This window comes from Miniopterus schreibersii, assembly GCF_964146895.1.
Source record: "Miniopterus schreibersii genome assembly, chromosome: 19".
NCBI lineage: Eukaryota > Metazoa > Chordata > Mammalia > Chiroptera > Miniopteridae > Miniopterus > Miniopterus schreibersii.
The window spans coordinates 22,441,573-22,467,930 of NC_138119.1; the positions used below are offsets into that span (position 1 = coordinate 22,441,573).

General features: G+C 45.1%; 1 long non-coding RNA gene across 1 annotated transcript in view; it reads left to right on the forward strand.

The window, feature by feature from the left end:
* The first annotated feature begins 2,603 nt into the window (after positions 1–2,603).
* The window catches only part of LOC308548745, a 103,034-nt gene continuing 79,279 nt past the window's right edge, over positions 2,604–26,358 (forward strand). Inside the window, exons 1-2 of the long non-coding RNA XR_013997660.1 lie at positions 2,604–2,708; positions 7,495–7,758. This is a non-coding gene — a long non-coding RNA (uncharacterized lncRNA). The remainder of the gene's footprint in view (positions 2,709–7,494; positions 7,759–26,358) is intronic.

Below are 26,358 nucleotides of genomic sequence, written 5' to 3' on the forward strand. Positions count from 1 at the left end.
CACAGCAAGAGACCCCAGTCCTGAAACACTCGCTGAGCTGGCCGCATACTGGTGGTGACAGACAGGTTGCTTCTGTACTACACATAAACTTTTCCCTAAACGCCCTCTCTAGATGGGAGCAGGAAAGGGGGAAAGGGCGTGTGGCGGTTTCTCTGTCTTTGCCTTTGTTTTTGGAATCCCTGGTCAGTGTACCCTCTGCTGAGACAGCTCAGTGGAACACTGGGTGATGTAGGTCCAGTGAGTCCAGATTAATGTAGTTTCCTCTCCTGGGCCTCTCTAGAAGAATGTGTTCTTAAACACTATAGATCTCTCATGAGAAACAGGAGGGCAGTGGCACTTCAGAACTATTCTAAGCTATAATTAGGAGAGCAAACTCCAGCAAATTCGTCTAATCTGTGTTTTTTAAATTGAAATGGCTTTATACTTCAATATGTCCAGGACTAAAGCACTTGACCCAAACTGCATGGTGTTTCATCTTCTCTTTCTGAGCAGTTCTGCTCTGAATTCCTCCCTGAGGTCACTTTTTCCATTGCAGCCCCGGCAGGAGGCCTTTCGCTACCACAGCACAGTGGCTCCTGCCAAAGTGTATATTCTATACAGAAGCTCTTTATCCATCTGCTGCATTTTCACCTTGACCGTTTACATGTGCAGAATAACGTTGTAGCCTCTGAACAAGGAATAGTACAACTTTCCCTTCTTTCAGACCAGTAGCTGTTCTGTTCCTTCCCACCCCCTCGCCCACAGCCTAAGCCTCTTAATGATCTCGAAATAAGAACTGCTTGTGCTCAGTAAGGAAAGAGGTTGGGAAAATCACCTCATTTTGTGCGTGGGTGTGCTTTTAAAATGTTTAGATGATTCTGGAAAACTTCCCCCAAACCAATTTAACCAGAATCAAAGATTGGCTTAGGTTTCAGCATACTGAGTGGAGGTAATATTAGGAAGTATTTAATTAAAGTTCACTTCCTTTATTCATTTATCGTTAGACATCAATTAGGCTCCTTCTGTGTGCTTAGATGACTGGTAAGTGCTGGAGATACAAAGATTAGTGGGATGTGACTTCTGCCCTCAGATAGCCAATGACAACTCGCAGCCAAAATCCAAAGCCATGTCAGCGTGAGTGAGGAATACCTGTCCTGTGGCCTATGAAGCTTATGCAGTTTACTTAACTGCAAAGGGGTTCAACAATGTTTGACATATTAAATCGTTTCAGACAATCGTTTTATGTATATTATTTGTCCCAAAAGACTGAACTTGGAATAGGACACAGAAGTATTACACAATGCACCTCTCAAAGACTTACTTTCTGGCTACATAGGAGAAAATCTGTGTATACGAGATAACGGGAGAGCATTCTAAGGCAGCATTATTTATAAATGCTAAACTATAATTCTCTAGCACTTTATTCACTACCAAGTGCTTCAGTACTTCTTATTTTGATTCTCACAAAAGAGCTGATGTTATTTACTTATTATTAACGTATTATCCTTACATTTTACACATGGAGAAAGTAAGGTACCAAGTGGGTAAGCAGTGGCTTTGTATAGTAGCGAGTGAGTGGGTAATGAGGCCCATTGTGCTTTTCAGAATACCATGCTGCCTCTTTTGTTGTATGGTGCACAGAAATATATTAATGTGTGTCAAAGAGACTTTGGGAACAAAAATAACTCTACTTAGTGCTGGAGGCAATTAGGTTGTGATTTAGGGATCAATCGTATTACCCTCTTGTACTCTTGAACAAATGTATCAAAATGTCAAGCTGTGGGTAATCTGGAAAACCATATTCATAGGCAATATACTTAGTTTTATTACAAAGAATAAATACATTAATGTTCATGCGCTTATGTATAGGGAAACCCAAAGCAATATTTAATATTAAATGAGAAAGAGCTCAGAAAGATTCTCTGCTTGTTAGAGTTAAATTTTGTGCTGGCACAAAGAGTAGACTCAGGGAACTTTTAAATGATGATTTCGCCCTCAGTGAGGAAGGGTCTTGCACCCTAAATATTACCCAGATCTGCTTGCTATTGCTTGAAATCCTACTGTAATTCTTCTTAGTCGTGAAACTTTGATCCAAATTAATGACAAGCATTTTTGTAGCATCCCATGGGCAAGGCACAATGCTAAGATTTGGGGGGCACATAAGCCCAAATATTTTAATTCAACAGATAAAGTTAATAATTAGTTAAATTGTTATAAGAATTTCTAAACATTTATTCTCAATTTCTGTACTTGCCTCACTGCAGACTGGTGATGCTTTGTGGACTGACATTCGTGTGCAGACCACACTTTGAATAGTATGTGTTAGAGCTCAGATGACAAGCACTGAGAGCCTGAACCTTAACAGTAGCCCAGCTATGTTAATCAGGATGGGCGAGATCATGATGCAGTAACAACCAGTGAATTAGTTTAACAGATGTTTATTTCTTGCTTACATAGACTTGGGAGTCCTTACTCTGGGAATCAGGTCAACAGAGCCTCCGCCTTCTGGAATGTTGTTGGTGCCAGTGGCAGGAAGAAGAAAGCACTGTATTAAAATGCTGTATTAAAATGCTTCCTTCCACCAGAACCAGCATATGGCACCGCTGCCCGCATTTTATTGGCCAAAGCAGTCACATGGCTGGCCATGATCAGCTTGAGGAAGGAAAGAAAGTGAATTCTACCATGTTCCTCGACAAGGAGAAGGAACAGTCAGAGGACAGCATTTCCAGGTAATGGGAAGGAGAGGAGAGAGAACACAGAGGTAGATTTAACCACTGATTAGCTGTGGGAACAGAGCAGGAGGACAGTTAAACCTCAAACTATACTGAGTCACTTTGAATGAGTTTCAGGTTGCAATGGGAAGATAGAGGACATTGCAAGGACAGGGCACTAAGCCACCAAGGTGAGAAAAGGGCCAACCTAGGGGCTGGGAGGAGAGAGAGTGTGGAAGACAAACTTTTCCCTACCGTTCTGCTCAGGCTATGGATTTAGTATCACAGAAGGGAGCTCTTTTACGTGTCAGGAACCTAGGATCACTGTAGACCTCACACTGCTCCCTCTTCTGCTGCATCTGGGCTATATGCAGAATATGTTGTCCTAGTCTTCCCAAGAATGGGGAAAAGGAAGCATTTGTGCCTACAGTGTAGGGGATTTAGTTGGATCCTGCGAGAATCCTTCTGAAAGAAGCTGGTTAAACATGGGAGCTCAGATGGGGCTGGATTGTGAGGAACCTGGGCCGTCTTTTCTGGGATGGATAGTTATCTAGTGTGATCATGACCTCTAGGGGCTCTCATGGTGCATTAGTATGGGTGAGGAGAGAAGGTGGGGGCAGACACCAGTCCATCCTGGCATCAGCTGACATGAACATCATCCCGCAGTGCCCGTGTTCCACACAAGTCACCACTGTGTTCTCCTAATCCCCAGCCACATGCCCTTTCAGATCTGAATCTCTCAACTATTCCACCTGGAACTTGGAAAATACTTGGTTCTGTGCCTGAACTTCACAGGCATGTGAGGGAACTTTTCGGGCTGGTTCAGGTCCTCTCCATCTAAATGCACTTTCCCTGTTGTCTCCACAAAACGCTACATGGATGACTGTCAGAGGCGTTACCTGAGCCTGGAGGCAGCAGCAGAAGTTTGGCGTGGGTGCTGGCCACAAAAGCCCGCATGTGACTGAGGGGATCCCCCAGTATCCTGTTGTCTCTCCTCTGCTCAGGAACTCAGATGGGGTCAGGGCAAAGGGGACGGAACTGGGCCTCTGCTCTGTGACCTGTTGAAGTTTGGGTCTAATTCTGTGTTTGCTCTCACCTATCCCTGCCATGTCCCCCCACCCCTAGTTTTATCTTAGTGCTAGAAAAAAAAACTGTGACCATTTCCAGATCTAGTTTTCTTCCAAACATACTGTTTTTGCCAAGATTTCAGGTTTTGAAATTCAGAAGGCAAGAATTTGCCTCTTTTGTTCTGTAGTATAATCCCATCCCAAGGCACTGTGCCAAGAAAGCCTGTATGGGAAAAGGTTCTCTTGTAACAAGAATTACTGAGAGGGGAAAACAGTTCATATATCAAAATATTATCCTGCCACACTCACAAACAGGTGTTAATTATCATTAACATGCATATTTGTACTCATAAGAATTAATTTTCTTAGACGTATCAGGCGACTTCTGACCTATTGGTGATACAGTACTTGGCACAGTAAGAGCTCCATAAGCATTTTATTTGATTGCATTCAAATGCTCACAAGTGGACTACTTATCACCCAGCTCTCTCTGCCATTCTGAGGGCAGGGCAAGAATCAGCTGCCCCTGCTCTGTCACCCCTGCAGCAAAGGGGGGGGGGCAGGTTTCTTGAACCATGAGAGAGAGCTCATCCCAGGCTAAATGCTCCTTTAAACAGGCTTCTGCCACAAAATCCATTATACTTTGCTTCTTTGCCTTAGTAGTTTTAAGAATCGACAGATTTCTAAACAAAATGTATCTGTCTGAAAAACTTCCTTAATATTTTATTACACATCCTTTCCTATGTTAAACCTGTGTGTGTTTGTTTATCCAACAGTTATTGAAGGGGAATGTAGACATGTTAACACTACTAAATTTGGAAACTCTATGTAGAAATGGTAATTCCCTACTCATAATAATCAAACTGTAGCCACTATACTTCTGTTGATGACTATAGATGGGGACACTGTGGTCTTATAAATGGGTGGAAAATTGGTCACCTCTTCTCTCACCCCATGTAAGACCATTAGGAAGTTTGGTTCCTAAGAATATAACGTAGGTGTGGTTTTCCTGGAACATATGTTCTCAGTCCTTTAGGTTTAAATGAGTATAATTCACCCACTTTGGGCCTTACTGCTTCACTTCTGCAGAATGAAGTAGTTGGTGCCCATGTTATCTGAGAGCTATTCTGTCCCTAAATTCTGGAAGCTGTTACTTGAAGGACCTTGCTGCACAGGTCCTTTCTCTGCATCAGCACCCTTTATACATCCTCCGTTCTGTTTACTCTCACCTCTGTCTCTTCCTACCTTCACACCTGTTTAAAAAAACAGTCCTTCCAATCATCCACTTGGATAAGCTATCATTAGAAATATGCTCCTTGGAATTTTTGAGGCTCAGAAAATTTGAAGGGCAAAGCCTGACTTCAGACCATCCTGAGCAATGGGGGAGAGTTTTGTCATCCCTGGGGAGCCTCAGTTCCTTCTCTGTGAAATGAGGGGCACAATACGTCCTTCTCGGTTGTGTTGTCCTCACATAATGACACGATTGTGTGGGGGTAAATGATAACTGGCACTTAATAAGCTATCAGCATTCCCTTCCCCTGGCAGTCCCCAAGCTTTTCCCATTGATGCAGAAGCTGCCACCTTAGGAGGGAATTCGTGACAACTAGGTGAGAGCCAGGCCTCCAAGGAACGGAGCCTGGAAGTGCAGCGGGGTAGGAAGAAGTGCCAGAAGAAGTGGGAGCACACCGAAGACCAACTGTGCCCCTTGAAAACTACCAGGGCCTCACTTTGCTGCTGCTGCTGAAACTATACCTTTGAATTCAGATAAATTGTACAACAATAAGACAACTACCAGCTATGTAGTTGGAGGCTTACACCAAGTAAGGGAAATTTCCACTGCAGGGAAGCGGGGTTGAGACAATTCACTGGGATTGAAAACAACTGAGTTAAACTTAGCTCAGCATAGCACAAACGCTCATTGAAAAATTCCCTCTAAATAGAAGCTGGACTGTTCAGGGTGGGTTAAGTCCTGGGACCTGGCATGGAGCCTTCTGTGACAGTGGGGATGCCTATTCTCTTCTTGAAGAAATTAATAAGTAAAGAAACATGAAACAATAACAACTTGGATTTGGATAGCATGCTTACATTAGAGTTCAAAATGTAAAAAAAAATCTCTAAAATTTTAAAAATTCTATAGACATGTGAATTGGCTGGGCTTTGTGAGGAAAGGCTTCATAGAGGGGATGATTTGGAAGCAAATCTGGGTTATCTGAGTAGGTGGAACCTAAACTTGAGCCCTTAGCAACTTCTCTCTTCCTGTCCTCAGGTGAAAATGGGGGAGGGATGTAGGGCAGGACAGGTGTATTTGTTATCTATTGCTGTGTAACAAATCCCAAAACTCAGCTGATTAAAATAACAGACATTTATTATCTCACATTTTCTGTGGTTTAGCAATTTGGGAGAGGCTTAGCTGGGTGATTCTGGCTCAGATCTTCTCATGAAGTTACATTGAGCAGGGTACAACATGACATAACCTCAGGCAAAAATTGGCTTGTATGAGGGCAGAAATTAGAGGGACTGGATAGAGTCCAGAAATGTGATGCTTCACAGGATTGGAAAAGAAACCATCTTATTGACCCCAACCAGGAGGAGATAGGACTGAACAAGGCTTTGAGCAAGAGGTGCATTTAAAAATGTCAGTTTAGTAGATGCCATGCTAGCTAGTTTCCATAGACCAGCAATTTTCAACTGGTGTGCCACAAGAATTTTTTAAGACATGCAGTACCTAACTATTTAGTCAGAGGCACTGACCTATTTTCCCTTAGATTGTCAAATTGAAAAAATGACAACAGCCAACACAACAATAGCTGTCTGGTGTGAAATAATTTACCCTTTTTTTTTTTTTGGTCAGATTGGCAAAAGATATGTTTTTTGGTGTGCCACAGAATTTTAGTAATTAGTTTATGTGTGCCATGGGATGGGAAAGGTTGAAAAATCTCTGCCATAAAGGTTGTAAAATAACTGGGGACTGTTCTCTGCCCTTAAACAGTTTATAAGCTCCTTAAAAATGGAAAACAACTGTACAAACAACTGTAGTGGAGGACAGTGATTGAAACGCATTGCTATAAATTTTGGAGGAATTACAACCTTCTGGGGAAGCCCAGAGTATGGGTTCTCGGGGAGACTGGGAATCTTGAACCATGGCTACCATCAAGCCTTTAGACTCATGACTGAATGAACTTCAGTCCTTTAAACTCACTTGCATCTTTTTGAGATAGCAGGGTTTAAATTTGGTCTGAAGTGGTAGCTGATACCTGGCACATGGAGGGGACCCCTGCACCCAGCCCATGACTTCACCATCAGCATTCTTCCCTGACTTTACAGTAATTCTGGCTGAGACCCCTGGGTTCCAATTAGAGCCTCATTTCTGTAAAGGCAGAAGGGGACCCTGCTATGCTATCCTGGTCTTCAATGGCCTGGAGATTATGCAATGCCCCGGACCCGAAAACACTGTTTGCAGACATGGCTTGTCGTGGTTTTTTAAAATTATCTTTTGTTGTTTTTTTAATAGTCATTCTTTGGGCAAAGAATGAGAATATGCAGCTTCTTCTTGTTTCCTGGCATGAACCTAGTACCTTTCTAACTTGTTTTTGTGTGTTTTTTTCCTCTTTGGCTGCACGGAACATTTCTCTAAATATAGAATGGTGCAACACTATGGACAGGGCTGGGATAAGATAAAATTTTCAATCAATTCCCTTGCATCTTCTAGTGAACACTAGGTACTGTTCTTTTCTCAGAGTGGCAAGAGTGGGCGGCAAAAGGAAATAATATCGAGTTGTGGAGCTTTCCAAAGCAGAAGTGCATCACTGCCAGGCCTTCTGAGGAGGCGGCGAGGGCAAGGTAGCCGGTGGCCTGGGCTGGCTCTCCCGTGACCTCGGGTGAACCACGCGGCACGGTCAGCAGCACACCTGCCCTCCGGAGGCCGCGCAGTGTAGTGGAAGGGGCGCAGGCGTCACCAGCTCGCAGGATCTGCTCTGCCACGTGCGTGAGGGCGACCTTGGGTGAGTTATTTAACCTCATCTATAAAATGGGTGGTACTCATAAAACCTATCTCTTAGGGCTCTTATGGGGGTTAAATGAGATGAATAGATGTAAATGATTTGGCACATTTTCAAGAAATGATAACTATTCTTTTTTGTAGCTGATATTTGATAGCATTAATGTTTCAGATGTGACCATATTTTTAGTTTTGTTTCTGGGGGAAATTATGTGAATTCATTTATGATATTAACAAAAAGCAGCTCTCACCTACCTTATGAATCAGATACAAGTCCCCTATTACCTTCGCTTATTCTGGTAGGAGAGTTTTATTGTTGGAGGCAGTGCTGACTAGTGGTTAGAGCAGAGCTGTGGCACTGGTTTTTCCAGCTCAAATCTTGGCGTGTGATCTTGAGCAAGTTGATTAACTTCCCTGAGACACAATCCTTTATCTGCAATTCCAAAATAAGACTTTACATTGTCTTTACCTCAATTTAAATCTTCCTATTTTTGGTATTGAAATATTGTGATTGAGTCTAGGAGACTCCCCCAGACCCTGGGGGTTTTGCAATATATGTTACCTGTACCCTGTTATCTTAATTAAATCTGAATTCTGAATTTCAAAACTCATCTGGCTCCAAGGGTTTGGGTATGGGATCTGTGATGCACCCTCGTAGGATTACTTTGAGTAACATTAACTTCATGTGAGCCACTTGGAACCTTATTAGCTATTATTGTCACCCTTGGAACAATCCTTTGAGGCAGAAGTTATGACCCCATTTTACAGATGAAGAAAATAAAGCTCAGAGAAGTTAAATCGCCACATAGTTCATATGTGGTGTAGCTAGAACCCAAACAGGCATTTCTGACTCCAAACCCCATGCATTCTATTGAAACAAATTAATTTCCAGGGCCCTGCACATGCTCACCCCCAATTAAGATTCCATTTAGAGAGGTTAGAGTCTACAGTTAAGGAAACACAGCAGCGAGGGCTGTTTCCTCCAGACATCTCCACAGGCAGACCCGCTCTGGGGTGGGCTCCCCACCCTCTTTCCATGGCCATGCAGAAGAGGGACCAGTGGGTGCTGTAAGGCTCCCCACAGGGATTGCCAACTACGTGGCATGAAGGGAAATCTGCACAGTGTCTGGCTTCACGCCTCAGCCCTTGTCCTTGGTGGCCACCCTGTAGTGCAAGTAGTCCATTTGTGAGTCATGGGTAACACTGTTTGCCATTTGGTGATGGGGAAGGGACCAGGGAAGGGAGGCAGCCAGTGATGGGGGTATGTTATGCTGTTTTCCACAGTGAGTGGCTGAAACTCCACGGGGAAGCACGAGATCATGTGTGAAGCTCATGCCTCATAATGATGCTACTCAAGGGAGGAGGGACTGGGGTATTTGTGACACATCTCTAGAGAGTCATTGGTTGAGAGCCACTCCCATGGATGTCCTGGGCAGGCAACCAGAAGCAGCATGACCTTCCTCATTCTGAAATGTGAGGTCTGCAGAAATGAGTGAGGCATTGGCAGGGTCTGTCACATGCCCTTTAGCACAGTTCTGACAGCAGCAGGAAGCAGCCTTATTTGTGAAAAGCCCAGGATAGATGATGCCTCACTGCCTGTGAGTTTAATGTTCACTGACAGACCCGCCTACCCTCAAAAAATTCCCACTGTACCGCCTGCCGTGGTGTCTGAAATTTGTGCCATAAGTCACCAGTCTCCAGAGGCCACCAATAAAATGTCAGTACATTACCCTGGAGAAGCAACAAATGAGTATGACTTTTCCTTTCCTAGCCGAGAGACTTGCCTCAAGGGAACGGGACTTGGAAAAAGATGTTTTAGTGGAAGAAATATCAAGAAAGTTCTGGATGGGGTAAGGGTAAGGAAGAATAACATGGGGTGAAGACCCTCGGTAATCTGGAGTGCTGGCTGCCAGGTTGGAGGTGGACATGAAGGAAGAGGCCTCAGAGGACTGTGGCAGGGCCCAAAGAGACATTTTTCTATTTCTCAGTTTTACCCAGAGCAAGGCCCATGGAGGAAATAGAAAGAGCTCCCTCACCGCTGCTGAGACTATGAGCTCCTGGAAGATGGTGACCAGTATTCTTGTCTACGTGTCCCCAGAACTGGGCACAATGACCAGTGACTCGCCTGACTGAGCAGAACTGCCATGAATTCAGTGCTCTGCTCTCATTTTTCACCTGCCAGTTCTTCCAAACCTTTCTGTGAGCAACCCCATATTCATACCAAGGAGCTGCCATAGCTCCACTTCTAGGAACAAGCAATATCACCAGCAACTTACCTACTGGCAGTGAGACTTTGGGCAACTTACTTAACCCTCAGTTTACTCAATGATAAAAAGTAGAGAAGGCCCCTGACTTCCTGAGCTTGTAGTGAGGACTTAGTGGGGTCACTGTGAACTGAATTGTCTCCCCAAATTCATATGTCTAAATTCTAACCCCACACTGTTACTGAGTTTGGAGTTAGGACCTATAAGGAGGTAATCAAGCGAACATGAGGCCTTAGGGTGGGGCCTTAATACGATAGGACTGGTGTCCTCATAAGAAGAGGGAGAGACACTGGGGTCTCTCTCCTCCTGTGCACAGAAGACAGGGCATGTGAGGACACGGTGAGAAGGTGCCATCTACAAGCCAGGAAGAAAGACCTCACCAAAAACCAAATTGTCTGGCATCTTGGTCTTAAACTCCCAGCTTCCAGAACTGTGAGAAGATAAATACCTGTTGTCAAGCCCCCCAGGCTGTGGGTTTTGTTATGAGAGCCCTAGCAGCCCAGACAGAGCTAACTCCCCGAGGGCTTTGCTGCAGCACCGTGACACGAAGCAGAGTGTCGTTACATGTAGCTATTGCCAGTATTAATGTCCTCCTTTCCAGGAGACAAAGAGAAGTCTGGAAATCCCGATACTAACCAGTCCTCAGAGCTGTGCTAAGCTTCTCATAAGAAATTAGGACGTCAGAAAGATAGCAAACTGTACTCCCTGAAACTTTCCAGTCCTATTTCTGTATATAAGGCATAATGATTGGTGTCAAATACTATGACTGCAGCTTTCCTCTGAGGAATTAAGGTGCTTATGCCAACCACTCGTCCATTAGGCAAATGTTTGCATCCTGAGGATGAGCTAAGGGAGCGTCTCAGCCAGCCAGGTGCCTGAGGCCAGGACTGTGTGCAGAGGGGCACTAATAAAATATGAGCATCATGTTTGTCCCGCCCTCTGTGGCATAGGCTCTACAGTCTGAAAGCAGGCCAGGCTGGTGGCTTTAGGAATTGCAGTGTTGAGCTTACAGCACAAGAGAGATTTTACTTCAGGTTGGCCTTGAGAAACAGCTGCTCCATCTCTTGAGAAGTACAGTTAACTGACTCATGAGCACATCCAGGGAGAGGACCTTCCAAACTCTGTTCTTGTTTCATAATGATGTACATATTCCCCAGGACACCTCCCTCAGGCCCCTCCAAGTGAACTTCTGGGCTGCAGACCTCTGACAGACAGATGGGGAAGGGGGCGGAAGAGGCGAGTTTCTCTGGGCTTCATTTTCAATCCAAATGAATGCATTAGAGTTGGTACTAAAATCTCTTTGGAAAAACAGAACCATCTGTGATCATTGGTCAGAGTTCTAAATGGTGTAAAAGAGGAAAGAATGTGCTGACTCCTGGTCAATGGAAAGGGGGTTACATTGGCTTAATTGCAACCAGTTGAAGGGGTTCTTTTGTCTCTTTCTTTTTCCTCAAGTTTTTCTTTAAATCACTGTTGTTCACCTGTCCCCAGAGACCACATAAGGCACAGCTGAAATGTCTGTTGTCCTTTCCTGTTACTTCCTCCCCACCGATCCTAGCCTCACAGGGCTGGGTGGGGTAGCCTGTAGGATCTCACGCCCATTGTTCCTCTGTCTCAGATGGATGCAGTGCTCGAATATGAATCATTAAACCCACTTCTTTTTCTCTTTCCCAGTTGCTAACTGTTTGTTCTCAATTCAACGTTGATTCAATGTGTTCATTAAATCCAAACATTTACTCAGCGCTCACCATGTGCCAGGCCCTCTTGAAGGCACTGGGGATGCTAAAGCAAAGGAGACACAGATCCTGCCTTCAAAGAGCTGCAGTTTAGTGGGAGGGCAGAGAAATCGTTACTAACACATGGCCACAGAGGACAGAGCATGGAGAAAGGCTTTGAAGAGGCTACTGCAGGATGTGGAGGTGACCTTCCAGGAGGGAAAAAAAAGGAGCATTAGTGGGAGGGAAACTATAATGGGGGGAAAATAGTCAGCCAGAGTCAACCTTTTTGATATACTCACCCGCTGAAAGCAGCTGGTGATGTCAGTGCAGACTGCAGACAACTTTAGCTTGGGTACCAAGAGTAGCCTCAGTAGGTGAGAGCCTGAATGGAAGAGCCATTCTCATCTTGAGCTGCACTACACAATCATTTGGTATAGGAAGGGAGAGAGGGAGGGAGTCACCTTGTATGCTTGAGAAATATCATATATGAATCCATCTGCCTCTGTTCCATCATCCCAAACCCTCTTCCCAGGAAAGACTTGAGAGATTGGTCCAGCAGAGTTTAGCTTTCATAAAGTACAACTAATAAACACTAAATTCGGTACTTCCCTTGTTTCTCAGAAGATGAGGAATAGACTGACCTTGCACCAAACCCTTGAGAAGTGCATTGATTTTGGAAAAGCAATGACAATATAATGTCTTTTATTGAGTAAACTGATATTAAGATGGATGAAATTACATCTATATTATTAATCTGGTTTAAACATTACAATCAATTAGCCTGTGGTTTTAAATTTGTTATGTTGGTGGCCAAATCTGTTATACACAAGTCAGAATGCTATCCTGATTGTGTCATTCTAAAAAGGGGGTTTCCAGAAAGGTGTCCTTGCATCTATCTTCACAAATATAGTGCTGCTCACAGGGAGCAGGAGGTGAGATGCAGGAGAAAGGCCAACTAGCTACTGAGTTAAAGCTCCATTTAAGGATTTCTGTAGGCTTTTCACATGAATTGGGGCTAGTTGTAAAGCTTGTGTGATGGCCATTTGGGGGGAAGAAGGGGCAATGGGAGCACCTGCAACCCTCCAGAGATGTAGTCCCTGATGTTCTCCTTCCCTCTCATTAACTTGTGGGGCTTAACTAATGGGTGTTGGCTTTGATTTTACCTGCATAGTTATTTTGTACATATCTAGAGACCCCAATAGTGTGGTAAAGAAGTTAACTCAGACTCCTAGGTCCAGAGATCAGATGACTAAAATTATGTCTTACCCATCTTGGCACCCTGAGTACCTGGAGTAGGTGGTCAGTATGTTCCTTGTAAAAATTAATGGGCTTCCTTGGTCCACCGGGTTTTACCACTAGAAAACCAATTTCTTCCACAAATATTTATTAATTACCTACTCTTTGCCGGGTGCTGTGTCAGGCTGGGGGTATGCGAGGGAGCAGGAGAGATGGGATGCTATGTTCCTGGAGCTCACTGCCCATAGAGACAACAGTTAAACCAGGAGTTATAAGAAACTGAGATAACATCACAGTATGATAAATGGTGTGGCTGATGGCTGTCAATACTGGGGGGACCACATCTGTTAGGGAGGTGGATCCAGGGAAGCTTCCTGGTCTAAGTGACTCCTAAAGTAGGAGCGCTCAGCTCTAATGGGATTAATAATGTTTGGAGAAAGAACACTGTCACACAAAAGTAAGCCTTAGTATGATGTAAGTACTCTGGGTTCAGTGTTCAATCATGGATTATAGATGGTAGAAAGGGTGAAATCAGAGGGCAGCATTAGGCATGGAAGTTTTCTGGAGGAAGGACACTGGACTGTCCTGGAAAGATGGCTAGAACAGTGGAATTTAACAGGCGGAGAAAAACCAGAGATGAGAATCACGCACAGTTGGGACAGTGAGGCCTAGATTTAACAGACAGGATAGTTATGCGGGACCCGAAAGTTAGGCCGAAATAGATTGTAAGCATCATCATGTTAGAGTTACTATTTTTAATAATGTGATAAAAGCTACTATTTGTCAAGTCCCCATCTGGGTTAGGTGCTGGGCAAGGAATGTTTAGCAATAGTCCTGCAGTCCACCCTCTCTCTTTACACTGGGAAGCCCATTGGAAGGCAGTAAGGACCGCAACTCAATCAAACCTTCATGTAAACATGTTAACCATAGACGTCCAAGTAGACACACAAGTGATATTTGCTGGTGCAGCACCCTTACCCATGACATGCTTTGGAAGGCGGTACCTGGTCTGCCTGGATTGCTTCTTAGTAACAAATGTGGAATCTATGGATTACTGAGCATGGGTCCTGGGGGAAAAGGTAAATTATGTGATGTAACTGTCTGAGTGTGACATGAAGATACTTCATGTTGGCTCTTTTCTATGGAGGTGAGGAGGCCACGTACACAGCTCACAGATTTTCTGTGTTAATCTGAACAAGAGAATACTGTATCTTGATGTGTTGTGGAAGCACCTGGGAGGGTGCATTAGTCCTGGACCACCCGCTGCTTTACCTGGCCTTGCGATTACTTGTTCCATTGATGTTATTAGTATGATCTGAATCTATTCTTGTACATCTGCTTTAACAATCTGATCCTCTGTGTTTTCTTAGGTACTTCACATATGTTATCTCACATCAACCCTCTTAGGTAGATGCTCAGAGAAATCAGTTAATTTGTCCAATATCACAGTGAGGAAGCAGCAGACTCCAAATTTAATCTCAGATCTGACTCCATAGCCCATGCTCCTTCCACTGCTTCACATTGTTCCCCTTTTTAAACTTGAACAAAACAGAACAGGTCACAGGGCCCCAGAAGGCCCTAGAGGACCATCAGGAAGCCCCACAAGCCCTTTGAGAGCCATGTCCCCAAAGTACAGTTTTAATGAGAAAACTCTTTCTAGTATAAAACCTGATTCATTTGAAACTCAAAAGGTAGTGTTTGTGTCACATTTTCCATGGGAATTCATCTTCACCTAAGGCAAAACACTTACACCTCCACTGTGACCCCAACCCATAAAGAGCTTGTGTGCTATCTGGGGAATAATACCACATTCTTTCAATGTTAAGAGAATAGCCCAAAGACTCTGCCCTTGATTGGAATCAGATGATATGAAATGGAATTTCTAATTCCATTTTTAGCCCTAAAGCAAGCTGGGCCTTGTGGGAAGTCTCGCTAATCCCTAATGAGTTGGATTAGCCATATTTCCCATAGGCTTCAGTTTATGAGGACATCTGTATGCATTCATTCACAGGGCTGGGGGTGGGGCTTTGTTTGTTTTGTTTTAACATGTGTTTTTTGTAAAGCATTAGGATCAACTTCCTAAGGTAGTAATATGGTCCATGTAAGTTGGGATAGGATAAATTCATAAATTCCAATCCCTTGGGTTGTAAGATTTTTATAGCAGTGTTCAGCATTTAGATACCGACATATAAATTAATTTTGATGCTGTTGTGACTTTCCACCTCATACTGCTCTATTTAAACATTTCTATGTGTTTTTCCTCCATTACCTGTTACTTTTAGTAGCTGTGTAGTATTCCATCATGGTTTCCATCAAGGTAATTTTGGCCCTTCTACACACTGGTGTGATTTTAGTTTATAGTTTTTTACTTAAAATTGTGCTTCTGGGAATATTTTTGATTTCCTATGAGTTATTTCTTGGGTTACATTCCCCTAATCACAGCTATTCCCTGTGTCAAACATAATAACATATAATAATCTAAAGTTCTTGAAAACTAGGTAGTAAGTTCTAAAAGTTTTCTCTATTTTATCAAAGCAAAAAATTACAAAAGTGTTCTCTTACCCAAAAAGAGTATGCAAGAGGGGAGACAAGGCCCCAGATTGAATCTTAGCCATTTTGGTCAGAACCACCGCCACCGACTGTCAGTCATTATTGTCTGTAGTTAATACTAATGGCAAGGATATTAACATGCAACACCCATGGAGTGTTCCTTGTTGACAAGCACAGTGCTGCACATTATTTTCCCATCTCACCACTGTGAGGTGGGTTTTCTCAAGGTCACACAGCTAGTGAGGGACAGACTTAAGATTCAAAGTGTTTTTCCAAGCTAGTGCCCCGCACTCCTCTCCACTCCCAGGCACGTGGCTGGGGGCAGTGCGGGGTGGCATGAGAAGCCCACACCCGGGGTCTGTACCTGGGGAATCACCCATCCTGTTAGCCTCTCATCTGTCGGGTGAATTTGGGTAGGTCACCTCAACTCCTCAAGGTTTTGCTTCCTATGAAGCAGAAGAGAGTCCTGTTTTCCCCAGCTCCCATTGTGAGGGCATGCTGGATGGTAGCTGTGAACGCTCTTAGACAAACATCCATGAAGTCCTATAGAAGTAGAAGGACTTGTTGTTTTGTGTTGTGATTGCTCTGATGATTTTGCAAGTTCTCATACTTAAAATAGGAGACATGCAATAGCTGTTCTAGGGTAAGGTTGCTCAGAGGGGTTAAATTTGAATGTCACATCCTGGGGGAGTTGTAGTTCAAAATGAATCACCTGATACACTGACATGCCAGGGAATCAGATAATTCACAACCAGAAGACAGCAGGAATCATGTATATTGTGTATGTGACTTGATTGATGCGGTGACAGTTGTATTCAAAGCGTCACTAGGCTCCCTAAACAGATCTCCTTCCAGGAAAGCTGAAGGCTGTGGGACCCTCCCTTCAGAGACTGCTAACCTGCAGTTAATCATGACAGATGCTGAGATAGATTTCTAGAGCAAGACTGAGGGCTGGAGCAGGAACCAGGTGTTTTTCAGAGTGATCTTATTGACATTATCCCGACCCAGGTTCCCCCAGGCCTTAAGCACATCTCGGGTCCTGGGTTTCTAGGAGCCAAGGTAGAAATTTTATCCATACTTCATATAAACCCAGTCAACTAGTGGTTCTCAAATTCCAGGGAGACTAAAGTCTCTTAGAAAATTTGCCCAAAGGCAGATTCCTGGGCTCCCTTCCCAGAGAACACTATTCCATTGGTCTAGTTTGAGACCCAGTACTCTGCATTCAAACAAACTCTTTAAGTGACTTTAATGCAGATAATGTACAATTTCTATTTCAGGGGAAAAATGTAGTAGCTCTGAATGAGAGCTACTATGATAAAAATTGAAAAGCTAACATTTATTGAGCACGTCTATGAACCAGGCACTCTTCCATATATAATTTAAGTCATTTAATTCTCACCACAATGCCATGAGATATACAATGATGCTTCCTCCATGTTACAAATAGGAAAAAGGGGGCACATATTGCTGAAGAAGACACTGGCATCTGTGATATCACATCCTGGCTTCTCAGTAAGATGTGAAAATGTTAACGCCTAAGAACTTCCTGGGAAGAGAGATTATTCAAATACCACTCAGCGGGAGAGCCATTATTCCTGTTGCTCTAACAATATAGCTTGATGCTAATATTCAGAATTCATGTCAACCTGGTTACTTAGGGGAGGATTGGAGCCTGGGGAAAACCGCCCAGCCTAGAATCTGGTTCACTGGACACAAATACTGAGGATGGGGACCGCAAGTTCTAACAGTTATTAGAGACTTTAGATGCTATCAGGGATGGACAAGTAAGCAAACGTATCAACAGAGTGATCATAAACTATAATACATGTATGGATTTAAAAGAGGGGAGCTGAGAGAAATAACACTGGCAGGAAAGAGTTGTACTTGTAGACACGGTGGTCAGAGAAGTCCTATTTTTTGAGACGGTCACATGGAGCCTCCGAGTTGGAGGAGGAGGAGCTAGTCCTGCAGAGAGAAGCGGGAAGAGCATCCCACAGACCCTCTTGGTGGGACTTGGGAGTCTGCTGTTGCCCTGTTTTCTGGGTGCTTTTAATGAAGGAGCCCCAAGCTTTAAAACCTGTTAGCCATGTTAGGTACCTGTCTCTCCTGCCTCGTCCATTAAATAAAATAGCTGCATCCAAGCCACAGTAATCTGTACCAGGCATGGTGCATGGCCTTTACATACAGTATGTTATTTAATCTTCACAGGAGATAGGTGTTACTATCATCCCATTCCACAGGTGAAAAAACGGAGTCACCAAAAGTAACTTGACGACGCTAATACAGCAAAACCAGGGTTCTCTACCCTAACCATTGTACCGCACTGCCTCTGCTGCCATCCAGCCAGTTTTTGTTCATGGGAGACATGTCTTGGGAGAGTAGCTGATCCTTCAGAAGGGTCAATAAATGAAATCCGGTGCATGAGAACTTCATGTCTGCACTGATTTTTTCTTTCCAGCACTTGTGGAATTCGGGAGCTCCTTACTATGATGTTCACTCTCCGAGGTACCTCCCTTCCCCAGATCTTAGCAGCTCCCTGGCATGGTGAGTTGCTGCCACAGTCTTCCCGGCAACGAGAAGCCTCTTGGCTCCTGCACATTCTTAACGCTCCAGAGAAGAGCTGTGCCGACGCTGATCTGTCACTGCTGCTATATTTAGCACCATCTGCCAGGAATATTTCTAACTGCCTATTTTCGTACATGCTGCTTTGTGCAAATGCGACTGCTCCACCACTGGTTCGTGGGAAACCAAGGGCATTAAGTGGATTTTCTGGTTGTTATGTTAAGTGCTACGAGCTGGCCCTTCAGCCAACCTTCAAATGAGATGGTAGAGAGCAAGGAGTCAGGGTTTTCCCAGGGTGCTAATCCCAGCGGCCCACACTTTTAGTGGCTCAAAAACAATCCAGGGGTGGCAGTTGCTGAGGAGGAGAGGAGGTTCTGGGGATGGGGGAGGAGGAATATGAAAGGCCCAAGATGCTTACACAGCACCCCTGAGGCAACGTGATGCCTTGCCCATTTCACAGCTGCCTCACTCCAGCTCCATCAGTCACTGTGTAGACACTTCCAGCCTTAACCAGGCCCCTGCATGTCCTTCTTGCCTTGAAACACAGTGAGTGGCATCAGAGGCAGGGTTTTGACTCAGGTCTTCTGACCACAGATCCCACAGTCTCATTTCTCACTGTGTCTCCAGGGTATTAAAAAGTGCAAGGCACATATTAGATGCTCAAGAAGTATCTTTAGAATAATACAAGGACTGTGAACTGTCTCCATTGTGCTAGTCTGCCTCTACCCACAGCCTGGTCTCCCCTACAGACCCTATATAGACCCTATATAGTGCTCCCTTATAGATGGCAAGGCACCGGAGAATACAACGGAAGGGTCCTCACCTAGGAATCCCCTTCGCGCCTCACACATAGTAGGTGCCCAAACATGTATTTGTCTGAAATGACCTGATTCTTAGGTAGTCATGGCCCAGGCTGAAAACTATTTTCACAGCTAATTTGGAATTATAAAAGAGACCACAGGGAAGGGAGGGTGTTTCTGACAGTACATGCCACCAGCCAGCCTTGGTGAGGGAGTGGGAAGCTCTGGCAACCTCCTTCTGAGGCCAGACTCCAAGCCCGCTACGTAATGCAGGCCCAAGCCTGTGATTCAGAGAGCAGCAAACCCATGGAGCCCCATGCCAAATTCAGAGTCATTGAAGCAAATGGTGTAAATGATGAAATTGAAAAGACAGAGACATTTTCAGAAAAAGCCAGGGTATGAAGAAGGTACTGCACTGAAAGCTGGGTTTGGGTGGAAATGACACATTTCCCCCATTCCCTTCGCGGGAGGGCCTTGGCAAGTGGCTTTTCAGTGCCCCCTTTAAGGCGCTGAAGGAGCTGCCTGCTGGCCGGCTCAGGCTGGGAAGATGCTCGTGATCATTGGTGGCATAATTGAGGCTCCCACGTTCTTTCTGCAAGGCTGTTCCTGAATCAGACGAAATGCACCCGGGGCTCCACATTCATTTGTGTTTGCATTTCCCCCTCCTTGTCCTTGTTCTCTCACTCTTCCAAAACTGCCAGGCTCTTGCTCACCCCTCATTGGAGGGGAAACTTTCTTTCTTTTGTCCCAGACTGTGTACAGCTCCCTCTCAGTGCCCTTTTCCAGCCAGTGAAGGGGCTGGCCCATTACTGGTTTGCTGCAGGCCCTGAGCCACAGGCAGCCTGACATGCCCATGTCTTCTCCTCGCCCACTTGCCTGAGAGAGAAGGGACAGGCCTCCTCGTGCTTCTGAAGGTGTCCTCAGGCATCTGGGCATCTTTTATACATCCCTGAGATGGGGCGGGGTGCGAGTGGGGGAGAACTAGTGTGGACACACACCCACCGGCCAGATATTGGACTAGGTGCCCATGGGCGTTAGCTGGGGTTCTCACAGCTGCCTGGCGGGCTCAGCACTGAACTGTGCAGATCAGGGAACCCAGCTTTGCCTGATTCGCAGCCAGGACTTGAAGAGCGAGGGCTCCATTTCGGGTCCCTGGCCCCAGCGTCAAAGTCCTTGTCACTTCAGTTGCTGTAGGGACTATAGCTTCTCCCCACCCCCACCCCCCCGAGGGAACATGTTCTGTCCCTCTGCCGCCGCCCACTGATTCATGAAGTAACTAGTAAGTTCATGATGGGAAAGGGTTTTGTTCCTCCGCCCTTCTCAGATATGCTTTAGTTCAAAACACAGTGTTCGCTCATGTTGGGTTTTCCAGGACACTTCCAATCTCATGCCACACTCAGATCTTTAATAAATTCATTCTGTTATATTTATGACTAAGCATGATTTCATTTTACACCATTTTAAGCTGTTTCATGTACATGAATTCACAAACCAGAATTTTTTTTTTTTGGGTCAGATGCCATACTCTGATTTTTAAATCAGAAAATATGTCCCCCCTCTGATGTGCACACCAAGTCTGTAACGGGATCGTGGGAGTCATGGTGCCTCCATTCTTCATCAGCATCTATTTTTAGGGAGAAAGTTCTCTCTGCTCCAGCCACTGGAAGGACCACTGTGTAACCCTCATTGCAGGCATAGCCCCAAATATTCCAGCACTTTTGCCAAACAGATTCTTGACCATGTAGTCTCAGCACACCCTCCCATACTGAGAGTCCAGAGGCCTTTCTCAATCCCCTCCCCAAATCCCACCTGGTCCAGGGAAATGTGAAGGATTAGGCCGGTTGCTAAGTCCAGGCACCAAAGAGACAGTCCTGCCCCTCCCCAGTGGGCCCCTCGAGCTGGCTCCCCTCCCTCTCTAAGGATGAGGCCCTGCTGGAGCCCAGTCTTTCCAAACCACTGAGTCATTTCCCCTCGGGGACTTTCTCATTCAATCTTCCTGTTTGCTTTAGCTCTAGAGCTTCGTTCTGAGTTAGTGTTTCCTTCCCCATCTCCACTGCGCTGTAATGAATGGCCCAGCCCCTTCCAGCCCCCACCACTGCACTGCACCTTCCTACTCTCATTTCTTGGCTGCACTCTCCACATTTCGTACACATTTGTGCAAAGGCCCAGAGTTCCTAAAGCTGTGCAGGAAATCAGGATACCGCTCCTCCCCAGCAAGGTATTGCTTGAAGCATAAATTGGGTAGATGAGTGTCTACAAACAGGCACCAGGAAGAAAACCCCCCAGCCAGGAGCTAGTCCCAGATCGCCCGACCGAGCAAGCTGAGCAGTTGGAAATAATAACCTTTGACTAATGCACTCTGAGCCGCTCGACCCGGAGCAGCTGCTGACTCCCCCGGAAGACAGCTGTGGTCTCCTCGAAGCCCTGGTTTGGAGTGCTGCGTGCACATCTGAGACCTGCTGACCCAGGACGCTTTGCTGTGTGGTCAGTAGGACTGACCACAGGCAGGACTCCGTGGGGCAAAAGAGGCCAGAAGACAGTGGGGCTTTCAGATTCATTGATGGGGTGAAGGAAAGAGAGTACAGAAAGAGAAAAGAAATGACCGTGGTCAGCCCCGGACCACAGTTCTATCAGACTTGTTTGGTTAGGGAGGCAGGTCTCTTCCAGGCACGTGGAGAACTGTCGTCTAATTCTCACTGCTGGCACAGCCCTGGAATATCCAGCCCTTCTCCAAGCACGTTCTTGGTCAGATGAAGGTCATGGGCTGTGCTGAGGACAGTGGCCTTTTTGCCATGAGGGCATTTGGTATATGTTCATTGAAGCAAGTCACACTGAAGTTCAAAAACTGTACGTGACCAAAAGGATGGCCTGTAAAGTCGTCTGCTGTCTCAAAACCTTGCATTGCCTGTTCACCTTATCACACTGTCTGTCCTTATGAAAGGACTTTCAGAGATATTCCTGGGGTGACCGCCTTTGGCCACCCCTCAAATCCCATCATGTCGGCAGCCCCTGCACCAATAATGTGAGGCCCGCATGATCCAGTGACTGCTCGTGTGGTTTTACAGAACTCTAAAACCAATTCACTGCCCCTTGGAAAACCTGCTTTCAAAGTACACTTACAGTTGCTAATCATCACCAGTTTGGTGACTTCAGCAGAAGGTGAGAATTGCATGGCGTTGAGCTTGGCTCCTTCCCTTCTGATTCGGAGGAACCCTGCCTCATTCCTCCGGCAAGGCTCATCGGCCCCCTCTGCCCTCCACCTTGGTCCCTCCCCTGTGAGCTTCTGCATCCTGTGCATTGGGTGCCATAAGCGATCCTTCCTTCCTCTCTTAGATTTTCAATCTCTCCATTCCCGCTGGACTTTTCCAATCAGTCTATGAATTAACTCTCTATTTGGAAATGACGGTTTCCTCTGCCTGCTTCCTAGAGCCATTCCTTTATGCCCTCCAGGGGGCGCCACACATACCGTATTCTGGGTAAAGGAGTCATTTCATTTACCTAGAATACAACCTGAACGGCTACTCCTCACCCTTCTCCTTGTGCAAGGATGGGCACCGCTGCTTCTCTCTACACCAGCTTCTTACACGCACCATCTCTCTTCCTTACACTCCACGTGCAGAAGTTTCCATGGACTTGCTGCTGCAGCATCAGTGGCCTCCTTTCAGCCCTCACCCCGCTTGTCCACTGTAGTATTTGCTGTACCCGGCTCCCCCTCCTCCTGGAAGCACCCTCCTCCCCGGCCTTCCCACTCCTGTTCTCTCGCGGCTCCTCCTCAGTCCCTGGCCAGCTCTCCTTCCTCAGTAAATTGTGTTTTCTTTTCAAGTTAATGTCTGAAACTTTCCATCTTATCTAGCACCCAGTCCATATATTTGATTACCTAACTCATCCCCCACGTGTCCTTTCAAGCTGGTTTATCCAATTAGGGACCAATTCAGGCACGTGTAGCGTATGGATATTTCCTAAGCTCTTTTGCCAAGCATAGGCATCCTGTCGTGCTTGTTAAATGCATTTGGCCAGTTATCTAGAGGACATTTCTTCTGGAATTGACTGGTTGCTTCTTTGCAGTATCATTTAGCTTGTTTCGCTAACCCACTTATTTCTTATAAACTGGAAGTAAAATGCAAAGGCACGATGAACTTAAGTTAACCCTTGTTAGCTATAGGATAGGAGATGAGGACTTTATGTTGCATTTTGTCCTAAGATACCCTAAGATACATAGATAGATAGATAGATAGATAGATAGATAGATAGATATAGATATAGATATAGATATAGATATGGATATATGGGTTGACCCACCAGTAGAGATCCTAGTATTGACCAATTAGTTAAAGCAAATAGTAGTCGTATCCTTCTGTTGCAGCCTTATGTTTTTCCCCCTTGTGGCTGGAAAGTAAACTGTGTGGTGTTATTTTTGGCAATATACAAATGTCCACTGTCCATCAACTATATGCCTAATGCTTTTAACACCAGTTTATACTCATTGTTGAGGTCACTAATTCCATTAAGAGTTTAAAGTGATTAGCAGCCAGGGCTCTTGGTAGGATATGGATGGTGCATTTTAATTAATTAAAGGGTAACAACATTTTTATGAAGGAACTATTTACTGAGGTATGGGCAGGGCTGCAGGAATCATCAAGGGATGGTGCAGAACCCAGGGACCAGTAGTGGTGGGAGCTGCTACCACCCCCAGCCCTGAAGTGTCAGGAGGAAGGAGTGGGCCCCTGGTGCCTGGTTCAGCAGCACCTGTGGCTGACCTCGGTTAGAGCTGTGGCTGCTAACAGAGGAACACAATGACAGCCCAAATCTTGACCTGGCAGGGCACTGCCATGAACTGAAACTCTTCTAATAGCTTTGTTTTCTGTTTCTTGCCTGAAGCACAGTTGTTGGACAGAGGGGCTAGACTTGAGCTTTGGAGACAACTATGCCCTTTTTAATGGCTGTTTCTGCACCAACTTAACCAACATCGAGAACCGTCAAGAAAAAGGAGGATACCACTCTCTGGTTGCCAAAGCACAAGGTGGGGGTGCTGTGATGATATTTACAAGGCATCATTTCATTTGTTCATAGGTCCAGGCCAACGCCGTGTTGTCTCCTGGTAAGAAAAAGTGAAAAAAATAATGTTAGTCCTTGCTGGATCCGTTTCTGTTCCTAGTTGCTGTTGCTGAGGCAAGGCTTGATTGCATGAATCATGACAATGCAAGAATGAAAAGGGAGCTTTTATTCAACTCAGCCTTCTTAGACTGTGCATATCATCTCTGTCTTCTGCTGATGGGCTGGTGGTGGTCACCGGGAGGAGTGGTTTATAGACCTTTGAGCTCATCTGAACCTGAGGCCAAACTTAGCCCAATGACCTGTTGAATAATTTTAGGTCCTTACTGAACTTGCTGTATGTTGGGAAAGGCAACCATTTACACGAACATAGGATTATAAACTCCACTGTGTGCCTTCAAGAAAAAGCATTGAATATCAGAGAACCCTGAGTCTGAGGACTTAGGGGAGGCTTTCCTGAGAAAGTGATCCTTGCCATGAGATCGGGAGGAAGCATAGGAGTTGACGAGGCCAAGAGATGATAGAGGTGCCCTTTATCATAGGGGACAGCTTTAGAAAGACTAAGAAATATTACTGGAACTGAGTCTTTCCTGGAAGACTCAACTCATTATGCAAAAGCCCTTTTCCTCAGGGGTTCCCATCTGATGCCGCAAGTCTCTCAACCACAAAGAGCTCATCTGAACCTGAGGCCAAACTTAGCCCAATGACCTGTTGAATAATTTTAGGTCCTTACTGAACTTGCTGTATGTTGGGAAAGGCAACCATTTACACGAACATAGGATTATAAACTCCACTGTGTGCCTTCAAGAAAAAGCATTGAATATCAGAGAACCCTGAGTCTGAGGACTTAGGGGAGGCTTTCCTGAGAAAGTGATCCTTGCCATGAGATCGGGAGGAAGCATAGGAGTTGACGAGGCCAAGAGATGATAGAGGTGCCCTTTATCATAGGGGACAGCTTGTGACAGGCTCCAAGTCAGGAAGGGTCATAGCCATTTCAGAAAAGTGCAAGACTGGGGGGCTAGCAGAGAGAAGGAGGAGAGCACGTGGGAGCCACCGATGGGGAGACAGGAGGGAGACAGACCCTGCAGGTCCCATGAGAATGTGCTACCAGTTTGGGGCTCAATCAGGTTTTCCTTTTTTTAAAAAAATTATTTTTTATTTTTCCATTACAGTTTTTCTTTAATATTATTTTGTATTGGTTTCAGGTATACAGCATGGTAGTCAGACAATCATATACTTTACAAAGTGTTCCCCCCCCCCCCGATAATTCCAGTATATACCTGGCACCATATGTAGTTAATGCAATATTATTGACTATATTTCTTATGCTGTACTTGACATCCCCGTGACTAACTTGTAACTACCAATCTGTACTTCTTAATCCAGAGGTGAGGGTGGGTGGGGGACTGGGTGAAAAAGGTTTTCCTTTTTGAAAGGCCACCCTAGCTGTGATGGAGAAAAGGGATTGTGAGGATCTGGGACAGGTGCAGAAATACTAGTTAGGAGGCAACTGCAGCCATCCAGACAGGAGCTCAGGGTGGCTATGACAAGGATTCTGGTGGTGGGAAGGAGAGGAGTTAGATAAAATAAATATAACTTGGGGAGTTCTAACTTTGCCCTTTAAAATATGAAGGAAGGATTTTCCCATCAGCTCTACTATTCTTGAAGAATTTACATTCATTCACTTACTTATTTGATAAATATGTATTGTGCTACTTTTATGTGCCTGTCACTTTTCTTGGCGTGAGGATATACTAGGGAATAAAACAGGCAAAACCCCTTCTCCCACGGAGCTTGCAAGGGAGTTAGACAGTAAGAAGATAAAAATATATAAAATAATTAGAAGCAGCAAGTGCTAAGGAGAAAGTTAAAGTTGCAAAGGGGGAATAGGGAATGTTAGAAGATTGTATTATATATGTCCAGATGGGATCTCACTAAGACGGTGACATTTGAGAGAGGATCTGAAGGAGCTCGGAGATCGACGCACTGCAGCTATTGGGAGAAGGGTGGGTTAGGGAAGAGCATTCTAATCGGAGGGAACAGCAAGGACAAAGGCTCTGCGGTGGGGGGTGACTGGCTTCCCGGAAGGCTGGAGAAGAGAGGGCAAGGGGACGTATCAGTTATCTATTCCACAATAATGCGGCCTGTTTTCGAGTGTGTGTGTGTGGTTTTGGGGCTAGGACTGGAAAAAGAGGAAACTTGACTGACAAAACAAGACGAATCTACTATAATCATTTAATGACTCCCCACTTCTCTCCCCTCCAAAGTTTTCAATACATGGGGAAACCAGGCAAAAAAAAATTTAAAACATCTACATTAAGAGTGAAACCAATTAAGTAAAATAATGCCAGAGCAAACATTTTTTCTTCTTTCCACCCATGCCAGTAGTCTGAATTAATACTAGAGGCATATGGCAGAATGG